General features: G+C 40.5%; 1 protein-coding gene across 16 annotated transcripts in view; it reads left to right on the forward strand.

Moving 5' to 3' along the window:
- The window catches only part of KLHL32 (kelch like family member 32), a 254,933-nt gene that overhangs the window by 63,602 nt on the left and 165,252 nt on the right, over positions 1 to 26,079 (forward strand). Inside the window, exon 1 of one of the 16 annotated variants that reach the window (XM_034670852.1) lies at positions 21,391 to 21,517. The exons of the other annotated variants lie outside the window; for them this stretch is intronic. The gene's annotated coding sequence lies outside the window, so the exon portion shown is untranslated. Of the gene's footprint in view, positions 1 to 21,390; positions 21,518 to 26,079 lie in introns of those variants that run through there. 16 annotated transcript variants of the gene reach the window in all.

Consider the following 26,079-nt stretch of genomic DNA (forward strand, 5'->3'; position numbering starts at 1 on the left):
TTATGTATTATATGCTAAACCGATCATTGTTTTCCACCAAATGAATACTTGTTTTAATATTTAATTTTATAAAATCTGCTTATAAAATAATTAAAAAGTAGAGCAGTGTCTATTCAGAACTAAGAAGTATGGCTAGAGAATGGGGTTTTATCAGCTTGGAAAAGAATGTGAAGACCTCTTGTAAGGAGGGTAGGGAACTGAAGGAAGTTTAAGTAGACTAACGGGCAGATTAAGTAGAATATGGGAAAGTGATTCAGATGTACAATCTTTTTTAAATGTGTATTACCTTTTTTGAGTTTTGATAGCAAAGCCATTAAGAAGATAATTTGCAAGTGTAGCCATCTGTTTTCACTATTTGATTGAATTTTGAAATGACGAATTTTTGACAATAGAAAAAGATAAAAATCCAATATTAGGATCATTGTATTTCTGTTATATTCCTTTTCTGATAATAAATTAATTTTGCTCTATGCAACTGTAAAATTATTTGCCTCTAATATTTTTTATTTTAAATATTTTAACTGTTTCTATTTTAATTTTCTTTGATTTCACTTGGTGTTTAATTTTATTTAATATTTTCAATACAGTAACTATTGCTACTTAACAGATCAATGTGCTTCTTTAATATGGTAAGAACAAATTAACTGTATGCCTGATAATAGTGCCAAATGCTACACATAATTCACTACTTTCTTAATTCCATAGGCATTAACTGAGCATTTACTGTATGCAGAAATGTTTGTGTTGGATGTTGCAAGGAATGCAAAACCATCACCACTGTAGCTTCTGCGTAAGAGATGAAGGTTGAGACCTTGGGGATATAGGAGATTGCATATTAGGAGGGAAAAGAGCAGAAAAAATATAGAAAAATACAGAAAAAAATATATCTGTAGTTAGAACCTAAAGGATGCCTTTACTCAAGTGGCAGAAAGAGAATGAGCATATGGCCAAGGGGGAAAAAAGGAAGAGTCAAAGATATATAATCGGCATGTACATTTTAATCAAAGCCAGAAAAGAAAAGAACTTCGAGGATTGATATATTCTGTAGAAGACCAAGGAGGATACAGAGAAATGTACTGTTCTTTGAGAAGGTGGTTTCAGTACAGTGTGGGAAAGGAAACCAAAATCTAATGGGTAATATATAAAAATATCAATTAGTGCTACTTGTGGTCCGTGGACCAGTGCCAACCTGAGAAATGCTTGTTAACAGTCCATGCTGATGAGCTACCGGATGTAAATCAGCTACATCATGGAACACTGTGTTAGTTCAGCTGGCATTTTTCACAGGAAATCTTTCTCAAGGAAGCAAATAATGAGTTCATTTGTATTCTGGCAGGGATTTCTTACCTTGTGTCAGATGTATAAGAAGCAGTTTGAAGACAGCCTACTTTGAGGAGCACTGATGCTGAAAATAACAATGCAGAAACACACACAGTTCCATTTTAATTTTAATTTTTGTTTTTTATTTAGCTTTATGGAGATATTATTTCATATAACATTGCATAAGTTTAAAGTGTACAATGTGATAATTTGCTACATGTATGTGTTGTAAAATGGCTACCACAATAAGGTTAGTTAACACACTCATTACTTAACAAAGTTACCTTTGTGTGTGTGGAGGGGTGGGTAGGAGATGGCGGGGGACAATTAAGATCTACTCTCTCAGGAACTTCCATGCCTACAACATAGTATTGTTAATTTATTGTTGATTTAGTCACTGTGCTGTACATTAGATTCCCAGAGCTTACTCATCTTTTAATTGGAAGTTTAGATCCTTCAACCAACTTCTCTTCATTTCTACCATCCTCAAGCCCCTGGCAACCAACATTCTGCTGCCTCTATGATTTTGGCTTTTTACGATTATACACATAAGTGAGATCAGACAGTATTTGTCTTTGTCTGATTTATTTCACTTAGCATAATGCCATCAGGGTTTATCCATCTTGCAAATGGAAGGATTTCCTTTTTCATGGTTGAATAATATTTTGTGTGTATGTGTGTGTGTGTGTGTGTATACATATATATCCATTTCTTTTTTACCCATTCATCCATAGAAGGACATGTCGGTTATTTCCATGTCATGACTACTACAAATAATACTGCAATGAACATGGGAGTGCAGATATCTCTTCAGGATCCTGATTTCACTTATTTTGGATATATACCCAAAAGTGAGATTGTTGGATCATATTCTATTTTTTTTTTTTGAGGAACATCTGTACTCTTTTCCATAGCTCCTGTACAATTTTCAATTCCACCCATAGCATGCAAGAGTCCCCTTTCTCCATATCCTCACTAATACTTGTAATTTTTTCTCTTTTTGGTAATAGCCATCCTAACAGGTGTGAGGTGACATCTCATTGTGATTTAGGTTTTCATTTCTCTGATGATTAGTGATGTGAACATCTTTTCCTGTACCTGTTGGCCATCTGTATGTCGTCTTTGGAAAAATGTCTGTTGAGTTCCTTTGCCCATTTTTTAATTGGATTGTGTGTTTTTCTGCTATTGAGTTGTAAGAGTTCTTGACATAATTTGGATATTAATCCCTTATTAGATACATGATTTGCAAATACTTTCTTTCATTTTATAGCTTGCCTTTTCACTTTGTTAGTAGTTTCTTTTGCTATGTGAAGCTTTATATGATGTACTCCCACTTACTTATCTTTATTGACTTTGTTTTGGTGTCAAATCCAAAAACTTATCACCAAAACCGATGTCAAGGAACTTACTGCCTATGTTTTCTTCTAGGATGTTGAGAGTTTTATCATGGAAGGATGCTAAATTTTGTTAAATGCTTTTTATGCATTTATTGAGGTGATCATATGATTTTTATCTTTCATTCTATGAATGTGGTGTATCTGTTATTAATTTGCATATGTTGAACCATCCTATGTGTCAGGGATAAATTCCACTTGATCCTGGTGTATGATCCTTTTAATGTGATGTTGAATTTGGTTAAATTTTATTGAGGATGTTTGCATTTTTATTGATCAAGGGATATAGGCCTATAGTTTTCTTCTTTGTAATATCCATATCTGCCTTTGATATCTGGGTAATGCTGGCCTCATAAAATGAGTTTGGGAGTATTCTGTCCTCTTCAGTTTTTTTGGAAGAGTTTAAGAAGAATTAACATTAATTCTTCTTTAAATGTTTGGTAGAATTCACCAGGGAAACCACCTGGCATTGGGCTTGTCTTTTTTTGGGAGTTTTTAAATTACTGATTTACTGTCCTTGTTATTGGTCCGTTCAGATTCTATTTCTTCATGATTCCGTGGTGGTGGGTTGTATGTTTCTAGGAACTAATCCATTTCTTTGAGGTTACCGATTTGTTGGGATGCAGGTGTACATAGTAGTCTCTTACGAGCCTTCATATTTTGTGGTATCAGTGGTGATACCACAAATTCATTTCTGATTATATAAACTGTGATACCTCCATACAATGGAATATTATTCAGTGATAAAAAGAAATGAGCTATCAAGCCATGAAAAGACATGGATGGACCTTGAATGCCTGTTAGTAAGGGAAAGAAGCCAGTCTGAAAGGCTGTATAACTGTATGACTCCATCTAAGAATGGCATTCTGGCATTCTAGGAAAGGGACAACTATGGAGACGGCAGAAAGATTCATGACTGCCAGGGGCCAGAGGCCAGGAGGGACAAACAGGGCACAGGCGTGTTTGGGAGCAGCAGTGCTATTCTATTTGATCCTATGTCAGTACATACATGCATTGTACAGTTGTCGAATCACCAAATGTACAACGCTAAGGACAGACCTGAATGTAAACAATGAACTCTGGTTAATAATGATGTATCAATGTTGGTTCATCAGCTTTGCAACGCTGGTGGGGAATGTTGATAGTGGGAGGGGCTGTCCATGGGGAGTGGGAAGGGGTGATATGGAACTCTCTGTACTTTCTACTTAGTTTTGCTGTGAACCCAAAACCGGCCTAAAAATAAAATCTATTAGTTAAATTTTTAAAAATGAAAGAAAAAGTTATAGGCATCTCACTACTTTCTCATAATTGTTTTATTGTGTTCATGGAAGATGACCTTTTAGTTCTTCTTCTTCTCCTTCTTTTTTTAAACATTGAGTGAGCAGTTAGGTTGTAAAAATTAAACATATCCCTTTGGTGAATAGACAGCTTCAATACAGTAAGTCGTGATTCTAGGAATAATGAGAGTAGATATTTTTAGATGGCAGGCAGCACTCTGGTGATGCTGACTTGCTCTTCCATTAAAAGGCATCGTAATTCCTCTGCACGGGGTGTTGAAAAGCTGCCTTTGCAGGGTATTGTATGATACTGTGGCAAGAGGATGCTGTGAGTTCTGGCGTGAGTTCAAGTTGGAAGGTGAAAGATCAGTGTTGCAGCTCAGAGACAGGCGGAGAGAAAAAAAATCTTTCTTTTTTTTTTTTTTTAATAATTAATTTTATTTTATTATATTATGTTAATCACCATACAGTACATCCCCAGATTCTGATGTAAAGTTTGATGCTTCATTAGTTGCGTATAACACCCAGTGCACCATGCAATACGTGCCCTCCTTACTACCCATCACCAGTCTATCCCATTCCCCCACCCCCTCCCCTCTGAAGTCTTCAGTTTGTTTCTCATAGTCCATAGTCTCTCATGTTTCATTCCCCCTTCTGATTACCCCCCTTTTCTTTATCCCTTTCTTCCCCTACCGATCATCCTAGTTCTTATGTTCCATAGATGAGAGAAATCATATGATAATTGTCTTTCTCTGCTTGACTTATTTCACTTAGCATTATCTCCTCCAGTGCCGTCCATGTTGCAGCAAATGTTGAGAATTCGTTCTTTCTGATAGCTGAGTAATATTCCATTGTATATATGGACCACAGCTTCTTAATCCAGTCATCTGTTGAAGGGCATCTCGGCTCCTTCCATGATTTGGCTATTGTGGACAATGCAGCTATGAACATTGGGGTGCATATGGCCCTTCTCTTTACTACGTCTGTATCTTTGGGGTAAACACCCAGTAGTGCAATGGCTGGGTCATAGGGTAGTTCAATTTTTAACTTTTTAAGGGACCTCCACACTGTTTTCCAGAGTGGCTGTACCAACTTGCATTCCCACCAACAATGTAGGAGGGATCCCCTTTCTCCACATCCTCTCCAACAATTGTTGTTTCTTGCCTTGTCTATCTTTGCCATTCTAACTGGCGTAAGGTGGTATCTCAGTGTGGTTTTGATTTGAATTTCCCTGATGGCTAATGATTTTGAACATTTTTTCATGTGTCTGTTAGCCATTTGTATGTCTTCATTGGAAAAGTGTCTGTTCATATCTTCTGCCCATTTTATGATTTGTTTATTTGTTTCTCGTGTATTGAGTTTGAGAAGTTCTTTGTAGATCTTGGATACCAGTCCTTTATCTGTGGTGTCCTTTGCAAATATATTCTCCCATTCCGTGGGCTGTCTCTTAGTTTTTTTGACTGTTTCCTTGGCTGTGCAGAAGCTCTTTATCCTGATAAAGTCCCATAAGTTCATTTTATCTTTTATTTCTCTTGCCTTTGGAGATGTGTCGTGAAAAAGGTTGCTCTGGCCGATGTCATAGAAGTTGTTGCCTATGTTCTCCTCTAGAATTTTGATGGATTCCTGTCTCACATTGAGGTCTTTCATCCATTTGGAGTTTATTTTTGTGTATGGTGTGAGAGAGTGGTCAAGTTTCATTCTTTTGCATGTAGCTGTCCAATTTTCCCAGCACCATTTATTGAAGAGACTGTCTTTTTTCCACCGGATGTTTTTTCCTGCTTTATCAAAGATTAGTTGCCCAAAGAGCCGAGGGTCCATTTCTGGGTTCTCTATTCTGTTCCATTGGTCGATGTGTCTGTTTTTGTGCCAGTACCATGCTGTCTTTGTGATCACAGCTTTGTAGTACAGCTCGAAATCCGGCATTGTGATGCCCCCAGCTTTGTTTTTCCTTTTCAACAGTTCCTTGGAGATTCGGGGCCTTTTCTGGTTCCATACAAATTTAAGGACTATTTGTTCCAGTTCTTTGAAAAATGTCCTCGGTATTTTGATCGGGATAGCATTGAAAGTGTAGATTGCTCTGGGTAGTATGGACATTTTAACTATGTTAATTCTTCCAATCCATGAGCATGGAATATTTTTCCATCTTTTTATGTCTTCCTCAATATCTTTCAAAAGTGATCTATAGTTTCTAGCATATAGGTCCTTTACGTCTCTGGTTAAGTTAATTCCAAGGTAACGCATGGTTTTTGGTGTTATTGTAAATGGGATGGATTCCCTAATTTCTCTTTCTTCAGTCTCGTTATTCGTGTATAGAAATGCAACTGATTTCTGGGCATTGATTTTGTATCCTGCCACCTTACTGAATTGTTCTATAACTTCTAATAGTTTGGGAGTGGATTCCTTTGGGTTTTCCATATAGAGTATCATGTCATCTGCAAAGAGAGACAGTTTGACTTCTTCTTTGCCGATTTGGATACCTTTGATCCCTTTTTGTCTTCTGATTGCTGTTGCAAGGACTTCTAGTACTATGTTGAATAATAGTGGCGAGAGTGGGCATCCTTGTCGTGTTCCTGATCTTAAGGGAAAGGCTTCCAGCTTTTCCCCATTGAGAATAATGCTTGCAGTAGGCTTTTCATAGATGGCTTTTATGAGATTGAGAAATGTACCCTCTATTCCTACACTCTGAAGGGTTTTAATCAGGAAAGGATGCTGTATTTTGTCAAATGCTTTTTCTGCATCAATTGAGAGGATCATATGGTTCTTGAGTCTTTTCTTGTTGATATGATGTATCACATTGATTGATTTGCGAGTGTTGAACCATGCTTGCATCCCAGGTATGAATCCCACTTGGTCATGATGGATAATCCTTTTAATGTACTGTTGGATTCTATTAGCAAGGATCTTGTTGAGGATTTTGGCATCCATATTCATTAGAGAAATCGGTCTGTAATTCTCCTTTTTGAGGGGGTCTTTGCCTGGTTTGGGGATCAAGGTAATATTAGCCTCATAGAATGAGTTTGGTAGCTTTCCTTCTGTTTCTATTTTTTGAAATAGCTTTAGGAGAATAGGTATTATTTCTTCTTTGAATGTTTGGTAGAATTCCCCAGGAAAACCGTCTGGGCCTGGAGTTTTATTATTTGGAAGGTTGTTTATCACTGACTCAATTTCTTCATAGTTAATTGGCCTATTTAAGAAATCTATTTCTTCCTGTTTCAGTCTTGGTAGTTTATAGGTTTCCAGGAAGGCCTCCATCTCTTCCAGATTGTTTAGTTTTTTGGCATATAGCTGTTGATAAAAGTTTCTAATAATCCTTGCAATTTCAATGGTGCTGGTCGTGACCTCTCCCTTTTCAGTCATAATTTTAATAATCTCAGTCCTTTCTCTTTGTTTTTGGACAAGTTTTGCCAGTGGTCTATCAATTTTATGGATTCTCTCAAAGAACCAGCTTCTAGTCCTGTTGATCTGCTCTACTGTGGTTCTGGTCTCTAATTCATTGATTTCTGCTCTAATCTTGGTCAACTCCTTCCTTGTCAGTGGGTTAGGCCTGTCCCTCTGTTGCTGTTCCAGTTTCTTGAGGTGAGAATATAGAAACTGCATTTTAGATTTTTCTATTCTTTTGAGTGAGGCTTGGATGGCTATGTATTTCCCCCTTAGGACTGCCTTTGCAGTATCCCATAGGTTTTGGACCGTTGTGTATTCATTCTCGTTGGTCTCCATAAATTGTTTAATTTGTTTTTTGATTTCCTGGTTTATCGAGTCATTCTTGAGCAGGATGGTTCTTAGCCTCCAAGTGTTTGAGTTTCTTCCAGGTTTTTCCTTGTGGTTGAGTTCCAATTTCAGAGCGTTGTGGTCTGAGAATATGCAGGGGATAATTTCAATCTTTTGGTATTGGCTGAGACCTGTTTTGTGTCCCAGAGCATGATCTATTCTTGAGAATGTTCCATGGGCATTTGAATAGAATGAGTATTCTTTGGTTCTGGGGTGTAGTGTTCTATATATATCTATGAGGTCCAACTCGTCGAGTATGGCATTCAAAGCCTTTGATTCTTTGCTTAGTTTTTGCCAGGGTGTTCTGTCTATTTCTGATAGTGGGGTGTTGAGGTCCCCTACTATTACTGTGTTCTTATCTATATGTCTCTTTATTTTGGTTAAGAGTTGGCTTGTGTATCTTGCTGCTCCCCTGTTGGGGGCATATATATTAATAATTGTCATATCCACTTGTTGAATACTTCCTTTAAGAATAATATAGTGCCCTTCTGTATCTCTCTCTATGGCCTCTAGTTTAAAATCCAGTCTATCTGATATGAGAATTGCTACTCCAGCTTTCTTTTGAGGTCCATTTGCGTGGAAGATGGTACTCCATCCCCTTACTCTAAGTCTGAATGCATCTTTGGGTTCAAAATGAGTCTCTTGTAGACAGCAAATGGATGGGTCATGTCTTTTTATCCAATCTGCAACCCTGTGGCGTTTTATGGGAGAGTTTAAGCCATTTAGATTGATAGAGATTATTGACAGATATGATTTTAATGATGCCATTTCTCTTTAAAGTCTTTGTATCGGTTGTGACTTGCTGCTCTGTATCACTCTTGGGGCCTTTTTACCTTTATAGAGCCCCCCTTAATATCTCCTGTAGGGCTGGTTTCGTGGTTACGAAATTGGTTAATGATTGGCGATTTTGGAACGTCTTTATTTCTCCATCAATTCTGAATGACAGCTTTGCTGGATAAAGGATCCTTGGCTGCATGTTTTTCTCTGAAAGAGCTTTAAAAATGCCCCCCCAAGCCTTTCTCTCATTCCAGGTCTCTGTAGACAGGTCTGACGTAATCCTGATACCTTTGCCTTGGTACGTGAGAAATTTCTTTGCCCTGGCCGCTTTCAATACTGTATCCTTGGATCTAATATTTGCGAATTGCACTATGACATGCCGTGGCGTAGGTTTGTCCTGGTTGAGCTTGGATGGGGTCCTCTCTGCCTCTTGGACACGAATGCTTGTTTCCCTTGCTAGATTAGGGAAGTTTTCAGCTACAATTTGTTCAAATATCTCTTCTAGACCTCTGTTTTTCTCCACCCCTTCAGGGATGCCGATGATTCTGACATTGGATCGTTTCATAGAGTCAGTAATCTCCCGTAATCTACATTCGTGGGCGTGGATTTTTTTAAGACCAGCTTCTATTTTCGTTTTTTCTTCTACTAACCCATCCTCCAATTCGCTAACGCGTTCCTCTGCCTCGGTGACCCTGGCCGTCAGAGCCTCTAGTTTTGACTGTATTTGGCCCACTGAGTTTTTAATTTCTGTCAGATTCGCTCTCATTTCTGCCCTTAGGGATTCTATATTCTCAGCAACGCTTTCTCTGATGCTTTTTTCAAGTTTACTCATCATCTTGACCATTGTTGCTCTGAATTCCATTTCTGATAATTGGGATACATCCATATGTATTAATTCTGTGGCCGAGGCCAATTCTGTGGCAGAGGCCACAGACTCATTATCTTTTCTTTGCTGGGGGGGACTTCTCCTTCTCGTCATTCTGATGAAGAGAGATTGCAGGGTTGTCCAGAGCCCAAGTGTTGACTGGGACCCAGGCCGTGCGCCCTTGTTTTATAGAGATCTTAGGGATGTGGGCTTCTTCCTTAAAGAGTTTATTTATTTATTTGAGAGAGAGAGAGACAGTCAGCAAGAAAGGGAACCCAAGCAGAGGAGTGGGAGAGGAAGAAGCAGGTTCCCGGTGGAGAAGCCCGATGAAGGACTCCTTACGGAGCGTTGTGATCACACCCTAATCCGAAGACAGGTGCTTGGTGACTGCGCCACTCAGGCGCTCCGGGTTGTGGGCTTCTTGATTTTTCAGCCTGCCTTCTGGGGGAGGGGCCTGCCTGCCGGTACTCAGAAAACCCTGTTTGGGTAGAGTCTCTGTGTCCCTTGCGAGGGGGGATGGGGATGGGCACCCTGTGAGCCGGTATTTCCGGGCTTTTGTTCTCTGGCGGCTTTCCCTGGCGGTTTGCTATGCCTCTTCTGAGAGAGCAGCAGCGGCTGAAATTCAGCCTCTGTCTCAGAACAGAGGGATCGCGGATCGTTCTCCACTGATGTTCTGGCCACTTTAACTCTGTTTCTGTTGGTGCTGCTCAACCCTGCAGCATCCCGGGCTGTGCGCCCCACACCCGGCGTCCCAGCCCTCACTTCCAGGGCCGGCACGTCTCTGTCCTTTGTGTTTCCAACCCCGCCAGCCGCCAGCCGCCCCGCGCGGGCTCCCGGAGCTCCCCGTCTCAGTCTGGTGTCTCACGGGTGCTGACCGCGAGTCCGCCTGCTCCCCCGTGCAGGTGGCCCTCCAGCCGCCAGCCGCCCCGCGGACGCTCCCGGAGCTCCCGGTCTCAGCCTCGATCCAGTGAGCACACCGGAGCTCCGGAGCTCCGTGAGATGCTTGGTGGTGCACGCTCCCGGCTCACGGACTCAGTCTGCCGTTTCCAGAGTGCGGGTCCGCGGTCCGCCCGCTCCCCGGTGCAGGTGGCCCGCCAGCCGCCCTGCGCGCGCGCTCCTGGAGCTCGCGTTCTAAGTCTGTTGTCTCGCGGGTGCCGTCCGCGAGTCCGCCTGCTCCCCCGTGCAGGTGGCCCGCCAACCGCCAGCCGTCCCGCGTGCGCTCCCGGAGCTCCCTTCTCAGCCTGCTGTCTCAAGCGTGCGGGTCCGCGGTCTGTCCGCTCCCCCTTGCAGGTGGCTACCGCTTCCCGGCGCCCTGACACGGCGGCTCCCTCCCCCTTCTGTTTAGCTTCCGATATCTGTGCGCGGTTTCACGGCTCCCCGCTTCGTACCTCGATACTCAGCGCTGGAGATGTTCATTTGTAGAGATCCAGATGTGTCTTCCTGCGTCTCAGGCTGATTCCCGTGGATATTCCTGCTGGTCTGGTACCTATCCAGCTCAACTCAGGGGACCGTCTGAAAAAGGGGTCCCCTACTCCTCCGCCATCTTTAATCCTCTCCCAAAAAAATCTTTCTTACTCAACCTTTTATTCTATATAGGCCTTGAAGGGATCAGATGAGCCCCCCTCCCCCCGGAAAGGGCCCCCTGCTTTACTCAGTCTACTGATTCCCGTGTTAATCTCACCCAAAACAACCTCACAGGCATACCCATTAAGGATGTTTAATGAAATATCTGGGCACCCCATGACCTAGTCAGTTTGACACATAAAATTAACTATCACAGATATTATCTCTGTCCTTAAAAAACTCATAATTTATAGAAAAGGTAAAACATACACACATATTTATAATTCAAGGCGGAATAACATAGGAACATATAATCTGAATCTCACCCTTTTGGGAAGTCAGGTTTTTGTGTGGGCCTTGGGCTTCCTTTGATACTGTGTCTCATACATCCCTCCTCTCCTGTAACTGTCTGCCTTCTGACTCTCCAGTCTCTTCTCTAATACCCCAGCCTTGCACAAATCTCACTACTTGTTGGCTTTTTCATTTATCAATTTCTTTTTAAAATTATTCCTTCATTCTGCAGTTGTGTATTGATTGCCTACTAAGTTCTAGGCACTGTTGTAGATTGTGAGGCTGCACTAACATGAAGCACAAGATCTTTGCCCTTATGACACTTCCATTATAGCTGGACAAGACCGGCTGTAAGCAAATAGGTAAGTAAGTATGGAGTGTGGCCAGCGGAGCAGGGTGAAGTAGGGAGTGCTGTTTGTGGTGGTGGTGGGAACTGCTCCTTTTAACAGGGTGGTCTGGAAAGGGCCACTGAAAAGTGAAGGAGCGAGCTGTGTACTGCTTGGCAAAGGGCATTCCAGGCAGAGGGAACAGCAAAGACGGAGCCCTAAGTTGCGAGGTACTAGCAGTGTTCGTGAGCATTAAGGAGGTCAGGGGCTAGTGAGCCGGGAAGGCTAACATCTGAGGCCAGATCACAGGCTGCTCTTAGGGGTTTGGTTTTTATTTTCAGTGAGATGGGAAATTCTTGGATGGTTTAGACAGAGATATGACATAACCCAATGTGTGTGTTGAAATGGTAATTCTCTGTTTTTTGTAGCAAGATGAGGGTGGAAGCTCTCTAATAGGAGGTTATTCAGGTAAGACAGGGACAGAATGATGGCCTGTACTGGGATGGTGGGGCTGGAGGTGGTGAGAACTACTGGTTGCACTTTGAAGGGAGAGCCCAGGGAATTTGATGGTGAACTGGCCACAGAGTGTGAGAGAGGCATGAGGCTGACTCCAAGGCAGGTGCCTAAGGCACTGGAGAGATGAAGTTGTCATTTACTGTGCTTGGGAAGACTGTGGGAAGACTAGTTTTGCAGTCATTTGCATATGTTAATGACACATTATAGGCTTTCTACATGTTATCTAGTAGTCCATGCACATATCGTCTCCCCACTTTTCCTGGGGGAAAAGTTTTCGTCTTTGTGATAGGATCTGGTTCTTCTTTGTCTAGCCCCGTGCCTCATGCAGTTGGTGCCCAGTGAGCATTTGAGGAATGAACAGACTGGCTTTATTGCAGATAGGTTGCAGTTTAACTGCATTCTGTGGTCTGGGTAATGAATGTGTGCTGAGCTGTGTTTCTGATAGTCTTGATGGTTTTTGTATGGTTTTGCTAATTAGGCTTCACACTATTGACTAGGACTAGGGAGGGTATTTTCTTTCTTTCTTTCTTTCTTTCTTTCTTTCTTTCTTTCTTTCTTTCTTTCTTTCTTTTTCTTTCTTTCTTTCTTTCTTTCTTTCTTTCTTTCTTTCTTTTCTTTCTTTTTCTTTCTTTCTTTCTTTCTTTCTTTCTTTCTTTCTTTCTCTCTCTCTCTCTTTCTTTCTTTCTTTCTTTCTTTCTTTCTTTCTTTCTTTCTTTCTTTCTTTCTTTCTTTCTTTCTTTCTTTCTTCTTTCTTTTATTTTATTTATTTATTTGACAGAGAGAGCGACAGCCAGCGAGAAAGGGAACATAAGCAGGGGGGAGTGGGAGAGGAAGAAGCAGGCTCCCAGCGGAGGACCCTGATGTGGGGCTCGATCCCAGAACCCCGTGATCACGCCCTGAGTCAAAGGCAGGTGCTTAATGACTGAGCCACCCAGGCGCCCCTAGGGCATTTTCTTGATAATGGAGTCATACAAAGGTCTTCAGTCTCTGTGGGACTGAAACATCCAGCAAATGGCGTTTTGTTTTGTTTTTTTTTAAATGTCTGGTCCTTCCAAAGCCCGCGTTTTATCATGTTGTTTTCCACCGTGGCACATAGGTTCTGTTCCTTTCACTCCATTGGCAAATGGGAGGTGTGTCCTGCCGTGAGCTCTGCCTGGGTCTGTTCCCCTGAGAGTGCACCAGGGCTGAAGGAACTCCCTGAACTCCTGAGGCTCGTGTGTGCACCTCACCCCTTGACTGGCTTCTCTCGTATCCCCGGTTGCCTCTAATAAGTTCACTTTTAAAAGTTTCACATAAAACAATTTAAAAAATGTAAGTCATACAACTTAAGAGCAAGAAAAAGAATGTATTTTGCACGCTAATAAAAAACCCTCACATTTTAATGTGAGAATTAATTATAGAGGCAGTACAGTTTTAGACTGAGACCAATCTGGTTTCTAACAGCTTTGTTCATGTATTTTCTGGCTGTGTGTGTCTTCCAGCAAGTGGTGTAGTATCTCTAGGTTTTATTTTCTCCTCCAATTGTAAAAGTAGAGGAATTGTCACTTCATAGGCTAAGTGGAAATTAAACAAGGTAATAAATGTGAGGTGCAAGCCAAGGGTCTGAACTATGCTAGATGGTGAATTGATGGTTTACCAGTATTGGTGGTGGTTTTTGTTTTTCAAGCGGAGGAGAGCAGAGTTTGGTTTTTAAACCAAAATTCTGTTAAAAAGCAGCATTGTTTTAAGGCTATTCAGCAAAGACAGTTTTTGCCAGGTTTGTCTGTATTTTAGATTTCAATGTTTCTTTTATTTTGCAATTATTTTTCCCAAGGCTATGCTTTTGAGATATAAATCTCCAATCCTTTGAACCTGCTCCAAGCTCTCCAGGCACAAAATTCTCTTCACTGTCTGTCTTTAGGATTTCCTGGCCATGCCGTTGCTTCTGCCATAATTTACCATCCAGGATTATTGTGAATGTAATTTCCAGTGTTTGGAAAGTTGTTTATGGGGTTAAGAAGAATGCAAGTAAAATGTTCCTGTGGTTTCTATTTTATGAGAGGGGAGTGTGTGTATGTGTTTTGTTGTTGTTGTATATGCTAGCTTACTGTCTTGAACAGACTTTGTTTTCTACTTTGAATTTCCAATCTGATAGATGTGGAATGAAATCTTGCTGAACAGTGGAAATGAAGGAAGGGAAGGCTGCCTGTATGTCATGCTGACACCTACCCAAAGCATCATAACGATTTCACATCTAAGAGCGGTTTTTAAAGTGTGTAAGGGACATCTTGACCTTAATCCTAGTGTCATAGAAATGTACATAGAGATGAGAGCTTTGAGGTAATTTGCATTCCTCATGAAAGAGCTTTGCTACCAGTTCTGGTGCCTCCAGGCTGTTGTCAGTCAGAGGGCCTCACACATAGGCTACTGTGTCTCCAGCCCGCAGCCTACGAGCACTTCCATTCAGCCCCAGACACAGGAAGGCAAAATAAGCTAGCTGAGATGGTCAAACACGCTGCTGTTTTTTTCCCTACACTATGGGGAGAGAATAGCATTGGGACCTGGGTTTTTTGTTTGTTTTTTTAAAGAAAAAAGCGAACATATAGGAAAATATTTATAGGACACCTTATGTCATACTTCTGGCTCGTTGGAGATGATCAATAAATGAAAGGTAGTAGAAGCAATGGTAGCAGCAGCAGGTAGAGAACACAGACAGGGACCACACAAGCCACTGTGGAGGGCTCCCGCACACACACTGGTGGAGTGGGGCTGATCTGTGTCAGGACTTGCCCAGGTGTCACTCTCTCTCCCTTCTACACCCGCCCCCCGCCCTGACTGGATACTCAGCCCCGGGCCTTCTATATAATTGGTACAGCAGATATTGTTTGAAACATTTATGAACATCATTCAAATTATCACAAAATATTTTATAATTCAGAGTCCTATAAAGTTCTTTGTTCCCCCGAATTATTTCTGATGATACATCATCATGTGATCTTAGATGTAGAGTTTATCCCTCATCTCTCCTCAATTTTGTGTGTGTGAGAGTGAAGAAAGTACTACAAAAGTGTTTTCCTTAAAAAAAAAATGCCTGTTACCTGCTCTATATTCTATTTTGGTTCTGATGTTGAAAAACATCCAAATGACCTCAAAGCTTGCCACCTAGAGAAGGAAATAGCAATTTTTTTGGATCTAATAAAGGTAACCTAGAACACTAAAAGATAACATTCGTTTATATCTCTTATTAGGCCCATTTTTTTTTTTCCTTTTCTTTCTCTAAGCAGCAAGCAAAACAGTCACTAGTTTCACCAGGTCTTTGGATAATAAGTTAGAAGTTTGGAGTAACAAGGTTACTGTTCTTTCCCTCAGATTTTCCAGGAAGGCAAAGCAAATATTTGTGAATGTATGGAAGTATTTTCTGGCCCTTAAGTCTTATACCTGGTCTATACTGCAGGCTGCCTATAACAAGATTCTCCTTCTAGTTAGTAAATGAGAGATTCCCGGTGGAGGATTATCCTATAGGGGTGGGATAGAAGGAGGGACAATGTTGGGACACGGTGTGTTTAATACATATTCCCATGATTTCGTTGCTAAGTCGTTCATCTCTTGTCTGGCCGAATCTGCATCAGATACTATTACATTGATGTTAGAGATCTTATGTTAAAGCTGCTGTTTTTTAGAATGGTAAAGTTTTTCTTTGAGTCCTCTAAGAGATGGTTGTTGAAAATAATGTGAATCATAGCTTCATATTGTAGGCAAAAGTCAGTTTCAAGAAGCTTGGTGATAAATCACCCAGAAAAAAACAGTGAATTATATCCTAATGATTGGAACAAGACAAGCTTTCTAGTAGTGATGACAATTACTAATCACTTATCACAAAGTATATATGTAGTAGGAGCTAATTTCAGAGCTATAATAAAAAGAAATTTGTGCTTTTTTACATAATGAATGAAAAAATAGCCCTTTAAGAGGGCAAAGAATACTCTTAAATTTTTGAATTTCTTTGCTGCAAACTTTAAAACCTTTGTAAACTGTTCTAAAACTCCAACTCACTGAAGTATGTTCTCTATATATGTATACATATGTTATTTATAGTCCTTTTTTTTTTTTTTTAAGAGAGAGAGAGTGCACATGAGCTGGAGGGGGAAGGGCAGAGGGAGAGGCAGAGAGAAAATCTTTTTTTTTTTTTTTAAAGATTTTATTTATTTATTTGACAGAGAGAGAGAGACAGCCAGCGAGAGAGGGAACGCAAGCAGGGGGAGTGGGAGAGGAAGAAGCAGGCTCTTAGTGGAGGAGCCTGATGTGGGGCTCAAACCCAGAACTCTGGGATCACGCCCTGAGCCGAAGGCAGATGCTTAACCACTGTGCTACCCAGGCGCCTCCAGAGAGAGAATCTTAAGCAGACTCCATGCCCAGCTCAGAGCCTGACATGGGACTTGATCTCATGACCCTAAGATCTTGACCTGAGCCGAAATCAAGACTCAGTCATTTAACCAACGGAGCCACCCAGGCGCCCCTAGAGTAGTCTTTTATCTTGAGTTATAATTAAGCATCAGGATTATTGCAAACTAATATTTAACATATAAATGTTAAAATAAAATTATTTGAAACTTCTTAGTGGAAAGAATATTAATAGTGCAAGGATTGGCCAGAAAATGAATATATTCCTTACTAAGGAAATGATAGTTGTTATTCAAGCTGCAAAGTCTGAACATGGAAGGTGAGGTAAATTGCCATTCATTTAATATCTTTTTCTTTACTAGCCTCAGTACTCTGTGTATTCACATTCCTTATTTTTTTCTTTCTTAAGATTTTATTTATTTGTCAGAGAGAGAGAGAGGGAGAACACGTGCCAGGGGAGGGCAGAGGGAGAGGGACAACCAGGCTTCTTGTGGAGCAGGGAGCCCGATTCGGGGCTCCATCCCAGAATCCTGGGATCATGACCTGAGCCAAAGGCAGACGTTTAACTGACTGAGCCACCCAGGAGTCCCATCACATTCCTTATTTTCATTTAATCCCTTAATAACTCTTAGATGTAGATATTATGACAATTTTATGGATGAGGAAATTGAGTTTGCTCAACATTGAATAATTTAAGATTGCTCAGCTGCTCAATGCCAGAGTCCAAATCCCAGCCTAAGTCCGCATGCTGCAAACCTCCAAAATTTTCCATGACACTAAGCTGCGTGGACCTCAGAGAACTTTTTGTTTATGCCATTATCTGTGAGCATTGTGGTAGGCAAAATAGTAGCCCGAAGATGTCCACATCCTAATCCCAGGAGCCTGTGAACGTTCCTTTACATGGAACAGGGTCTCTGCTAATGTGCACCTGAAGGACCTTGAGGTGGGAAGTTACCCTGGATTCTACACATGGACCCCACATAATCATGAGGGTTCCTGAAAGATGGAAGAGGGAGTCACAGGAATCAGAGGAGATGTGACAATGGAAGCAGAGATTGAAGTGACATGATTGCTGGCTTTGAAGGCAGGGGCCATGAGCCAAGGGATGCCGTAGCCTGTAGAAGCTGGAATACACGAGGTGGCAGATTCTCCTGGAGACTCTGCAAGGAACAGAGCCTGCTGACACCTTGATTTTACCCCAGCAAAGCCCATTCCAGACTGTAAGATAATAGACTTGTGTTGTTTTAAGCCATTACCTTTGTGGTAATTTGTCACAGCAACAATAGGAGACAAATATAAGAATTTTAATGGTAGCTAGCTAAAGTGAACTTTTCTTTGATTTGTGCGTGTGTGTGTGTGTGTGTGTGTGTGTGTGTAAATTTTCACATGTGGTTTTGCTTACCATCATTTCTGTCACCCTGACCTCCCAGGTGCTACCTGATCCTGTTGGGAAATAAGACCTGATTGTAGTTCTCAGATTTGAAGAGCAATTAAACTACATGTAGGAACCATTGTATAAGAAGTAATTGGGTTCCTTTATCTCAAAGGAAAATGGCAGAAGAGTCAGATGGATTTGAAATATCAGTGTAGGAAACTTAATTATTGTTATAGTTATGCCTTATAAATAGTAAGAGATCACTGTGTCCTCAAATGGTGCCTGGCTGGTGAGTTTTGTAACCTTTAACAGTGGAAACCCCATGAGGTGTGATTTTGTGAGAAAAGGGTACTTATCCCCCTAGTCTTTTTTTTTTTTTTAAAGATTTTATTTATTTGACAGAGATAGAGACAGCCAGCGAGAGAGGGAACACAAGCAGGGGGAGTGGGAGAGGAAGAAGCAGGCTCATAGCAGAGGAGCCTGATGTGGGGGCTCGATCCCATAATGCCAGGATCACGCCCTGAGCCGAAGGCAGACGCTTAACCGCTGTGCCACCCAGGCGCCCCATCCCCCTAGTCTTTAAATAAGTGAAGTATAGTAAGTGCTCTTAAAATAAACTTTATATTTGCTTGTGGGCAATAACATTGATGGTACTTTCTGAGGAAAAGATTTGTGAAGTTGTGCATTGTAGTAAAAGAAGAAGATTTTAAAAGCCAGGGTCTCCTGCAGTCTGGTGTCAGGACAACACACCTGAGCTGTTACATGATTAGTTGTTAGAATCTTCTCTCAATTATTAACTTGTCGCATTATCTTAGTAAAATTACTTCATTTTTTTTGTGCTGGTTTTCTTTGTTTGTTAAATGGGGATAATACTATCTGCTCCATTATATTATTAAAAGAATGTACTACAAAAATGTAAATAGCAGTGATAAGAAAAGAATAAAAATAGGTATTCTGATGCTCAGTAGTATTTTTGTTTTTGATAAGAAAGTTCCTGATGTGTGAATGTGTATACACATACGTGTGTATCAGGTCTAAGATTGAGAGACCCAGAAAGGCCGTCTAATTCTGTGGAAGGATAAAGTAATATTTAGTAAATGGTGTTTATTAAGTGTTTATTAAGAAGTTAATCAGGGGCACCTGGGTGGCTCAGTCAATTAAGCATCCGGCTCTTCATTTCAGCTCAGGTCATGTTCTCGTGGGTCGTGGGATCGAGCCCCTTGCTGGGCTCCACGCTCAGTTCAGAGTCTGTTTGACCCTTTCCCTCTGCTCCTCCCCCCACTCATGCACGCTCTCTCTCTCTCTAAAATAAATAAATAAATAAAATCTTTAAAAAAAGAAATTATTCAGTCTTTTGATATATATTCCACAAATACCTTCAATCAGAATTTATATTAATTTTTTAGCGGGCCCAGAGCTGAAATGTTTATCACCCACTGAGGCAAAGGAAGTAGCTAACTATGGGAATCAAGCCAACATTGCAACTTGCTGTGACTTACTTAATTAGATTACCTCCCCTTTTGTCATGGACGATATTTGTCAAAATGGGTAGAGTTAGTTAATAAATTTGTCATAAAGTGTAAAAGTCTGAAAGATTAACGTTAAATGCACTGGTCTCTCAGGTAGGGGTTTGTGTACCCCTGAGAGTGCAGGTGAGCTCTGGGGACGTGGGGGAGCATTTGCTACCTGTAAATTTTTATGTCAATTTTATTTGTGCTTTGGGGTTTGTTTTATAATGTATATAACAGATTGGTATACAGTATATCTATGTAATTTATAAATACATAAATATTAGGGCTGCTCCTCCAAATGTGTAAATGATGATCGCACAGGCAATAGAAAGTTTGCAGAGTGGTACAACAGTGAACCAGAACACAGGGTGTAGTATTGAACATTCTTGCTTTATCATGTACTAATTAGCATTGTAGTATAGAGAAATGTGTTTGGGGTTGCAGCCTTTTTAATATTGCCAGAAACCAAAAGCCAAAGTTAACAAGGAAGTGATTGACCATGGCGAACCGTTACTCCACAGCGGAGGAAAGAAACCTTTGTTCTGTAAACAACAGACTCAGTTCCACTTGTAAACATCAGGGCAGAGGTTTTCGTGTTTCTTATTCACTTCTACATCTGCGACATTGCTAACAGGCATAGCGTAGTAAGCATTCAGTGAATAGTTTGTGAGTGAACACAGGAATTGGCTGGTATTGTGTACCAAGAAGCAACATGGCATTTTGCTTATAGTTGCAGGAAGGCCACAGTTGTGTATCATAAAAGAACCCATGGTAGAGTTGTTTCATGAAAGTGTCACCCATTTTTCTCTGCATGGTTTGGGTGACTCCCAGTGGTAAATGCATCTCTCAGTCCATGCTGCTCTCTGTGACTGTCTGCATGGCTATTTCTGGATCTCTTTATGTATCTGTCTTCCTGATTTCCTCCGTGCCACCATTCCTTCTTTTCTTCACTTTTAATCTTTTTTCACTGATACTTCCCTTAGCTAATTTAACTATTATAATTCTTCATTGTGGCTGGGGAATAGTTAGTTAAAATTTTAGTTAGGAGAAAGAAATATATCCTTTTTAGATCATTATGCTTAGATTGTTGTATACATATAATACAGTAAGTATAAAACATTAACCTCTAATAAAGCATGAATTATTGATACAATAAAGCATAGACGTATGATTAATTATATATAATGCTAAAATTATTCTGTTGAAATTTAATCTCTTTTTCTTTTTTAAAGATTTTATTTGTTTATTTGAGAGAGTGAGAGTGAGAATGGAGGGAAGGGGCAGAGGGAGAGGGCGAAGCAGAGCTGAGCAGGGAGCCCTACACGGGGTCTCGATCCCAGGACCCTGTGATCATGACCTGAGACGAAGGCAGACACTTAACCAACCGACCGCGCCACCCAGGTGCCCTGAAATTTAATCTCTTTTGAGATTCAAAAATCATTTAGTGTTTTCCTTGCCTTAGAGGGTGCAATACATTTTCAGTTCTCATTTATGTTGCCATAGAAAAAAGCAATAAACACGCTATCTGGTATTTGGATACTAGATAAATAGGAGTTGGCTTTTTAATGGGGAAATCATGTATGTTGTTGTAAGTGGTCTATCAAAAAGGATTTAAAATGAAATTAAAGGGCCATGAAAACATATAGCAAAATAAACCGCAGAGTCTGATAGATGTAACTGGCAGGAAGTAGGTAAAATGATAAGCGCTGTATGTTAGAGGATAAAACAACAGGGAAGTGGGCGGTGAATGTTTGTTACTGAGGTGCTCATATATCAGTGTACAGAATTACAAGGCAAGAAGAAATTAATTAAAATTTTTCATCTAGGGGGCGCCTGGGTGGCTCAGTTAAGTGTCTGACTCTTGATTGTGGCTCAGGTCATTATCTCAGGGTGTTGAGATGGCGCCTCACGTTGGGCTCCATGCTGGGTGTGGAGCCTGCTTAAAATTTTCTCTCAACTTCTCCTCTGCCTCTCCCTGACTTGTCTCCCCCTCTCAAAGAAAAGAAAATAAAAGAAAAAGAAAAGAAGAGAAACAAAGAAAGAGAAATTTTCATCTAGAATTAGGAATGAGTTCATGGGCACTCCTGAGATTTGAAGGAAAAGAATTCATTGACTCATTTGACAAATTCTGATTGACTGCTTACTGCAAACCAGGTAATCTGCATTTTTGTCATTAAGTCTATGCAACAGTTCTCTGAGACAGGTACCTTCATTTTGTGCTTAGGCTTATGAAAACAGAGGCTTAGGGAGGTAAGGTAACCTGGCCAAGGTCACATAGCTAATAAGGAATGCAGCCTTAAGGCTCAAACCCTTATTTATTGGACTCCAAAGCCCAAGTTCTCCATCCCTTGCTCATCTGCCTCCTGCCCTGCTGAACGCTCAGTGTCAGAGCAAGTTAGAATGGCTTCTGGTTCTTGAAGAGGGTATGACTAGGACTGGGGGAACAAATATAACATTTCACTGTACAGATGTGCATTTCAAGAAAAGAGAATCCTAGATATGCCTTCATGGGGTTATTCCATGCAGTGTGTTTGGGATTTAGAGGATTAATAAGCAGAGTCAAGCTGGTTGTGTCTAGAAGATTTTACTTGAGCTCAGAGACAGATGGCAAAGCTAATTCCAGCTGGGATTTCTGATTCCCAAGGTTCTCATCTAAGGCTTATGCCACCAGACGGAATGCCCTCATCATTAGGCAAGGAACTGGTCTGTTTCCTTGTAGGTAAAGGTTTGCTGGCAGCATTCCATTCTGGAGGGGTGGGGGCTGATGGAACAGATAATGCCAAACACAAAACAGAAGGTTGGGATCCATGCAAGGATTTGGTGGACAAGAGCATAGAGCATAGAGAAACGAATTGTGTCGTGCAAAGGGGCCAGAGTTTCCTATTGTAGAAGTAGTGATAGACAAACCAGATAATTCAGGAAGGCATAGAAACAGGAATGTGGCAGAGATAGCCGGCTAATTCCCAATGGTTTATGCTTCCCTTCTGGAGTTGTTGCTTGGAAGTGTCTACTCAGCCAAGGACTTGCTTTCCCAGCACACCTTGCATCTTGGTGGGGCTGGGTGGCTCGTTCTTGCCAGGAGCATGTGATTAGAAGGTATAAGTCTGCAGGATGAAGTGGTTATGAGCAGAGGTTGCTGTTCCACAGTCTTTTTCCTCACCTACAAGCCAATTAGGAACTCTTAGGAGAACAGAACCCTAAGACGGAAGGCGCCTAGACTCTAAATTACCATGTGGATTGTTGTTCATCTAGGACTACACACACTGGACTGTGTCATGAGGGAATGAAGCCGTGGGAATTGGGGCTTTATCTGTTCTAAAACTATGTAAGAGTATAGCGTCACATGCCCTTAATTAATATAGAATCATCAACAGACTCAACAAATGTATGAAACTATGACAGTGTGGAAGATGGTTATTAAGGCAATCAAAAAGAGATTTTACAGTAAGTGTAATTAATGTTTAATGAAGAGAACTTTTTCATTGCTACATATATCCAAGGGAAAAAAGGGAAAAAAATGTATGAGAAATAACACAACATAAGATGGCAGAAATTAGACCAAATAACGTAGTGATCACAATATGTGCAAACTGTTCAAAGTCATCCAAAGGCACAAACTCAGATTCATTTAAAATATAAATCTAAGTATATTTTGTTTATAAGAAACATCCCAGAAAAATGTATTAGTCAGACACTAGCGAAGTATGTGTAATGGTATTGATACGACACAAAGTAGAATTCAAAATGAACAGAATTAGAAGGAACAAGAAGTGATGTTCTGTGCTGATCAAAATCTATGAAGAAGACAATAGTGATGGACCTATATCCACTTAATATAAAGCTTCAAAATATGTTAGGAAAATAATAAGATCATTGAGAGAAGTCAATAAATCCTAAGTTCTGGTTGGAGATTTTTAATACTCTTCTCTCTGAGACTAGTAGATCATGTAGATTAAAAACAATAATAAAAATGTAGAAAAAGGATCTGCGTCACACACATTTTCAATGCACATGAAATAGTTACAAAAGTTATAAGTAAGGAGGTGATTCTGACCACATAGCGAGTAGGCCATGAGGAACTCATTGAAACTAGGAATCAGTAACAAATAGGTCTTATCTCTCATACACCTGAAAATTTTTTTTTTAAAAAAGCACTCTTCACAATTCATGAGTGAAAAGGAAAATGAATGCCCAAATAACAAAATATTTAAGTGCCAATTAATGCATTTTTCTTAATATGGATTTGGAGAAGGACAATTGTAGCCTTTTTTGCAGTTTGGGTTCCCTGGGAAGAAGACTCGCAGACAGTTTAGTGTGAAGATCCCTGGGAATCAGGATGTAGCGGGGAGGGAGGTGAGAAGGGTTTAGGAGGAGAAGCTGATCTTTGATGTCAAGCCCAACAACAGTCTCAGCTGACTCTGCAGGGAATTCTGGAGCTAAAATGCCCTTCAGTGTGGGCTGAGGTGGCCAGGACTTCATATTCTTGCACCATCAGTCATTAGATGTGGGCTACCCAGGGAAGGGGTATGACCTTGGACAAGGTGCTCTCCGTGGTGGAGGCCATCCTCAGTTTTCCCAGCAGCCAGGACCACAAATTCTGCTTTAAAGAGGGATCTGGGTGACACATCACAGTGTCCTCTCCAAACCTTGATGTGTCCATTTAAAAATAGGAAAGACCCAGAATAATGAGCTATGTTTTCAACTCAAACATTGAAATTATAAAATAAATGCTAATAAAATATAGCTGGAAGGAAATAAGGATAAAAGCAGGTATTCGTGAAATAGAAAAAAATTAATGTCAAATATTTTTCAACTATTTTTGAAAAATATGAATTATTTAGAAAAATTTGGCCAAATGCATTCAAGAATTGTAAAAAAGGAAGGGGAAATATATAAAAAATGAGTTTTTTTTATATAAAAAATGAAAAAGGTGATATTTAGAGGTAAAGAAAGGAAAAATGATTATTAGCGATACCATAGAAACTTTATACCAGTACACTTCAACACCTTGGTGACTATGTTTCTAGAAAAATATGAATTACCAAAATTAGACCAAAAGACAAGGGAATATAGAAAATTGGGTAGTCATCAAAAAGTAGCTACATACCTCCTCAGAAAGGCAATGGGCCCAGATATTTTACTTGGTAGTACTACCAACACTTTACTTAACAGTTATTTCCCATATTATATAAACTTTTTCTAAAGTCTAGAAAAAAATGGAAAGCCACCCCTCACTTACAAGGCTAGCATAATTCTATTGCCAAAACACAAGGGCAGCAAAAGAAATGAGAGCCATATGTCACTTAGGCGCATAGATACAAAAATTGTAAATAAAATATAGCCAAATCCAATATTCAATTTTCTGTCCTCTTTTTTTTCCAACTAATCATCACTTCCTGTTTCTTTTTTTTTTTTTTTTAAGATTTTATTTATTTATGTGACAGAGAGACAGCCAGGGAGAGAGGGAACACAGCAGGGGAGTGGGAGACGAAGAAGCAGGCTCCCAGCGGAGGAGCTGGGACTCCATCCCGGAATTCCGGGATCACGCCCTGAGCCCAAGGCAGACGCTTAACGACTGCGCTACCCAGGCGCCCCCACTTCCGGTTTCTTGAAACACTTTCTTCACTTGGCTTTTGGGTTTTCCAGGTTTTCCTCCACTTATTGACTGCTACTTCTCCATATTCTTTTCTGGTTTTGCCTCATTTCCTAAACTGCTTAAAATTAGACTGGCCTGGATTCAGTTTTTGCACTTCTTTTCTGTCTGTACCAGCTTTCATGATAATCTCATACTGTTTCATGGCTTTACCTGGCTACACACATAGATATGTATATTACATATATATATATATATGTATATTGTATATTGAATGTATGTATATTACATATCTATATGATATATAAAATGATGCACTAGGACTCTCCATAGAAACAGAATCAATAGGACAGTAGGATTTTGTAATAGGATGAGAAGTTTATTATAAGAAATTGACTTATGCAATTATAGAAGCTAAGAAGTCCCAGGATCTATGCAGTCAGCAAGCTGGAGACTCAGGGGAACCAATAGAGTAGTTTCAGTCTAAAACTGCAGTCTTGAGACCCAGGAAGAGCCAGTGCTTCAGTGTGTGGCCAAAGGCAGGAAAAAAACGATATTCCAGTTTGAGGGCAGCCAGGCAAAGAGAATTCTCTGTTTTTGAGCCTTTTGTCCTATCCAGACCATTAACTGATCATACGAGGCCCACCCATTTTAGGAAGAGCAATCCCCTTTACTCAGTCTGTCCATTTACATGTTAATCTCATGCAGAGACACCTTCACAGATACACACAAAATAATGTTTGACCAAATATCAGGGAACTGCATGATTCAGTCAAACTGGCAAAATTAATCATCACAGATGATGGCTCCTGAATTGATATCTCCAGACTGGAGCTTCTCCTAAAATGCAGAATTGGTATATGCAACAACCTGTTCAACATCTCTACTTGGATGTTTAAGAGGTATCACGGGGCGTCTGGGGGCTCAGTCGGTTAAGCCTCTGACTCTTGACTTGAGCTCAGGTCGTGATCTCAGGGTCCTGGGATCAAACCCCTCATCGGCTCTGTGCTCAGTGGAGAGTCTGCTTAAGGATTTCTCTCCTTCTGCCCCTCCCCCCACAGTCTCTCGCCCTCTCTCTCAAATAAATAAAAAATATATATGTATTTTTAAAGATTTTATTTAT

Source organism: Ailuropoda melanoleuca, chromosome 10 (assembly GCF_002007445.2).
Source record: "Ailuropoda melanoleuca isolate Jingjing chromosome 10, ASM200744v2, whole genome shotgun sequence".
NCBI lineage: Eukaryota > Metazoa > Chordata > Mammalia > Carnivora > Ursidae > Ailuropoda > Ailuropoda melanoleuca.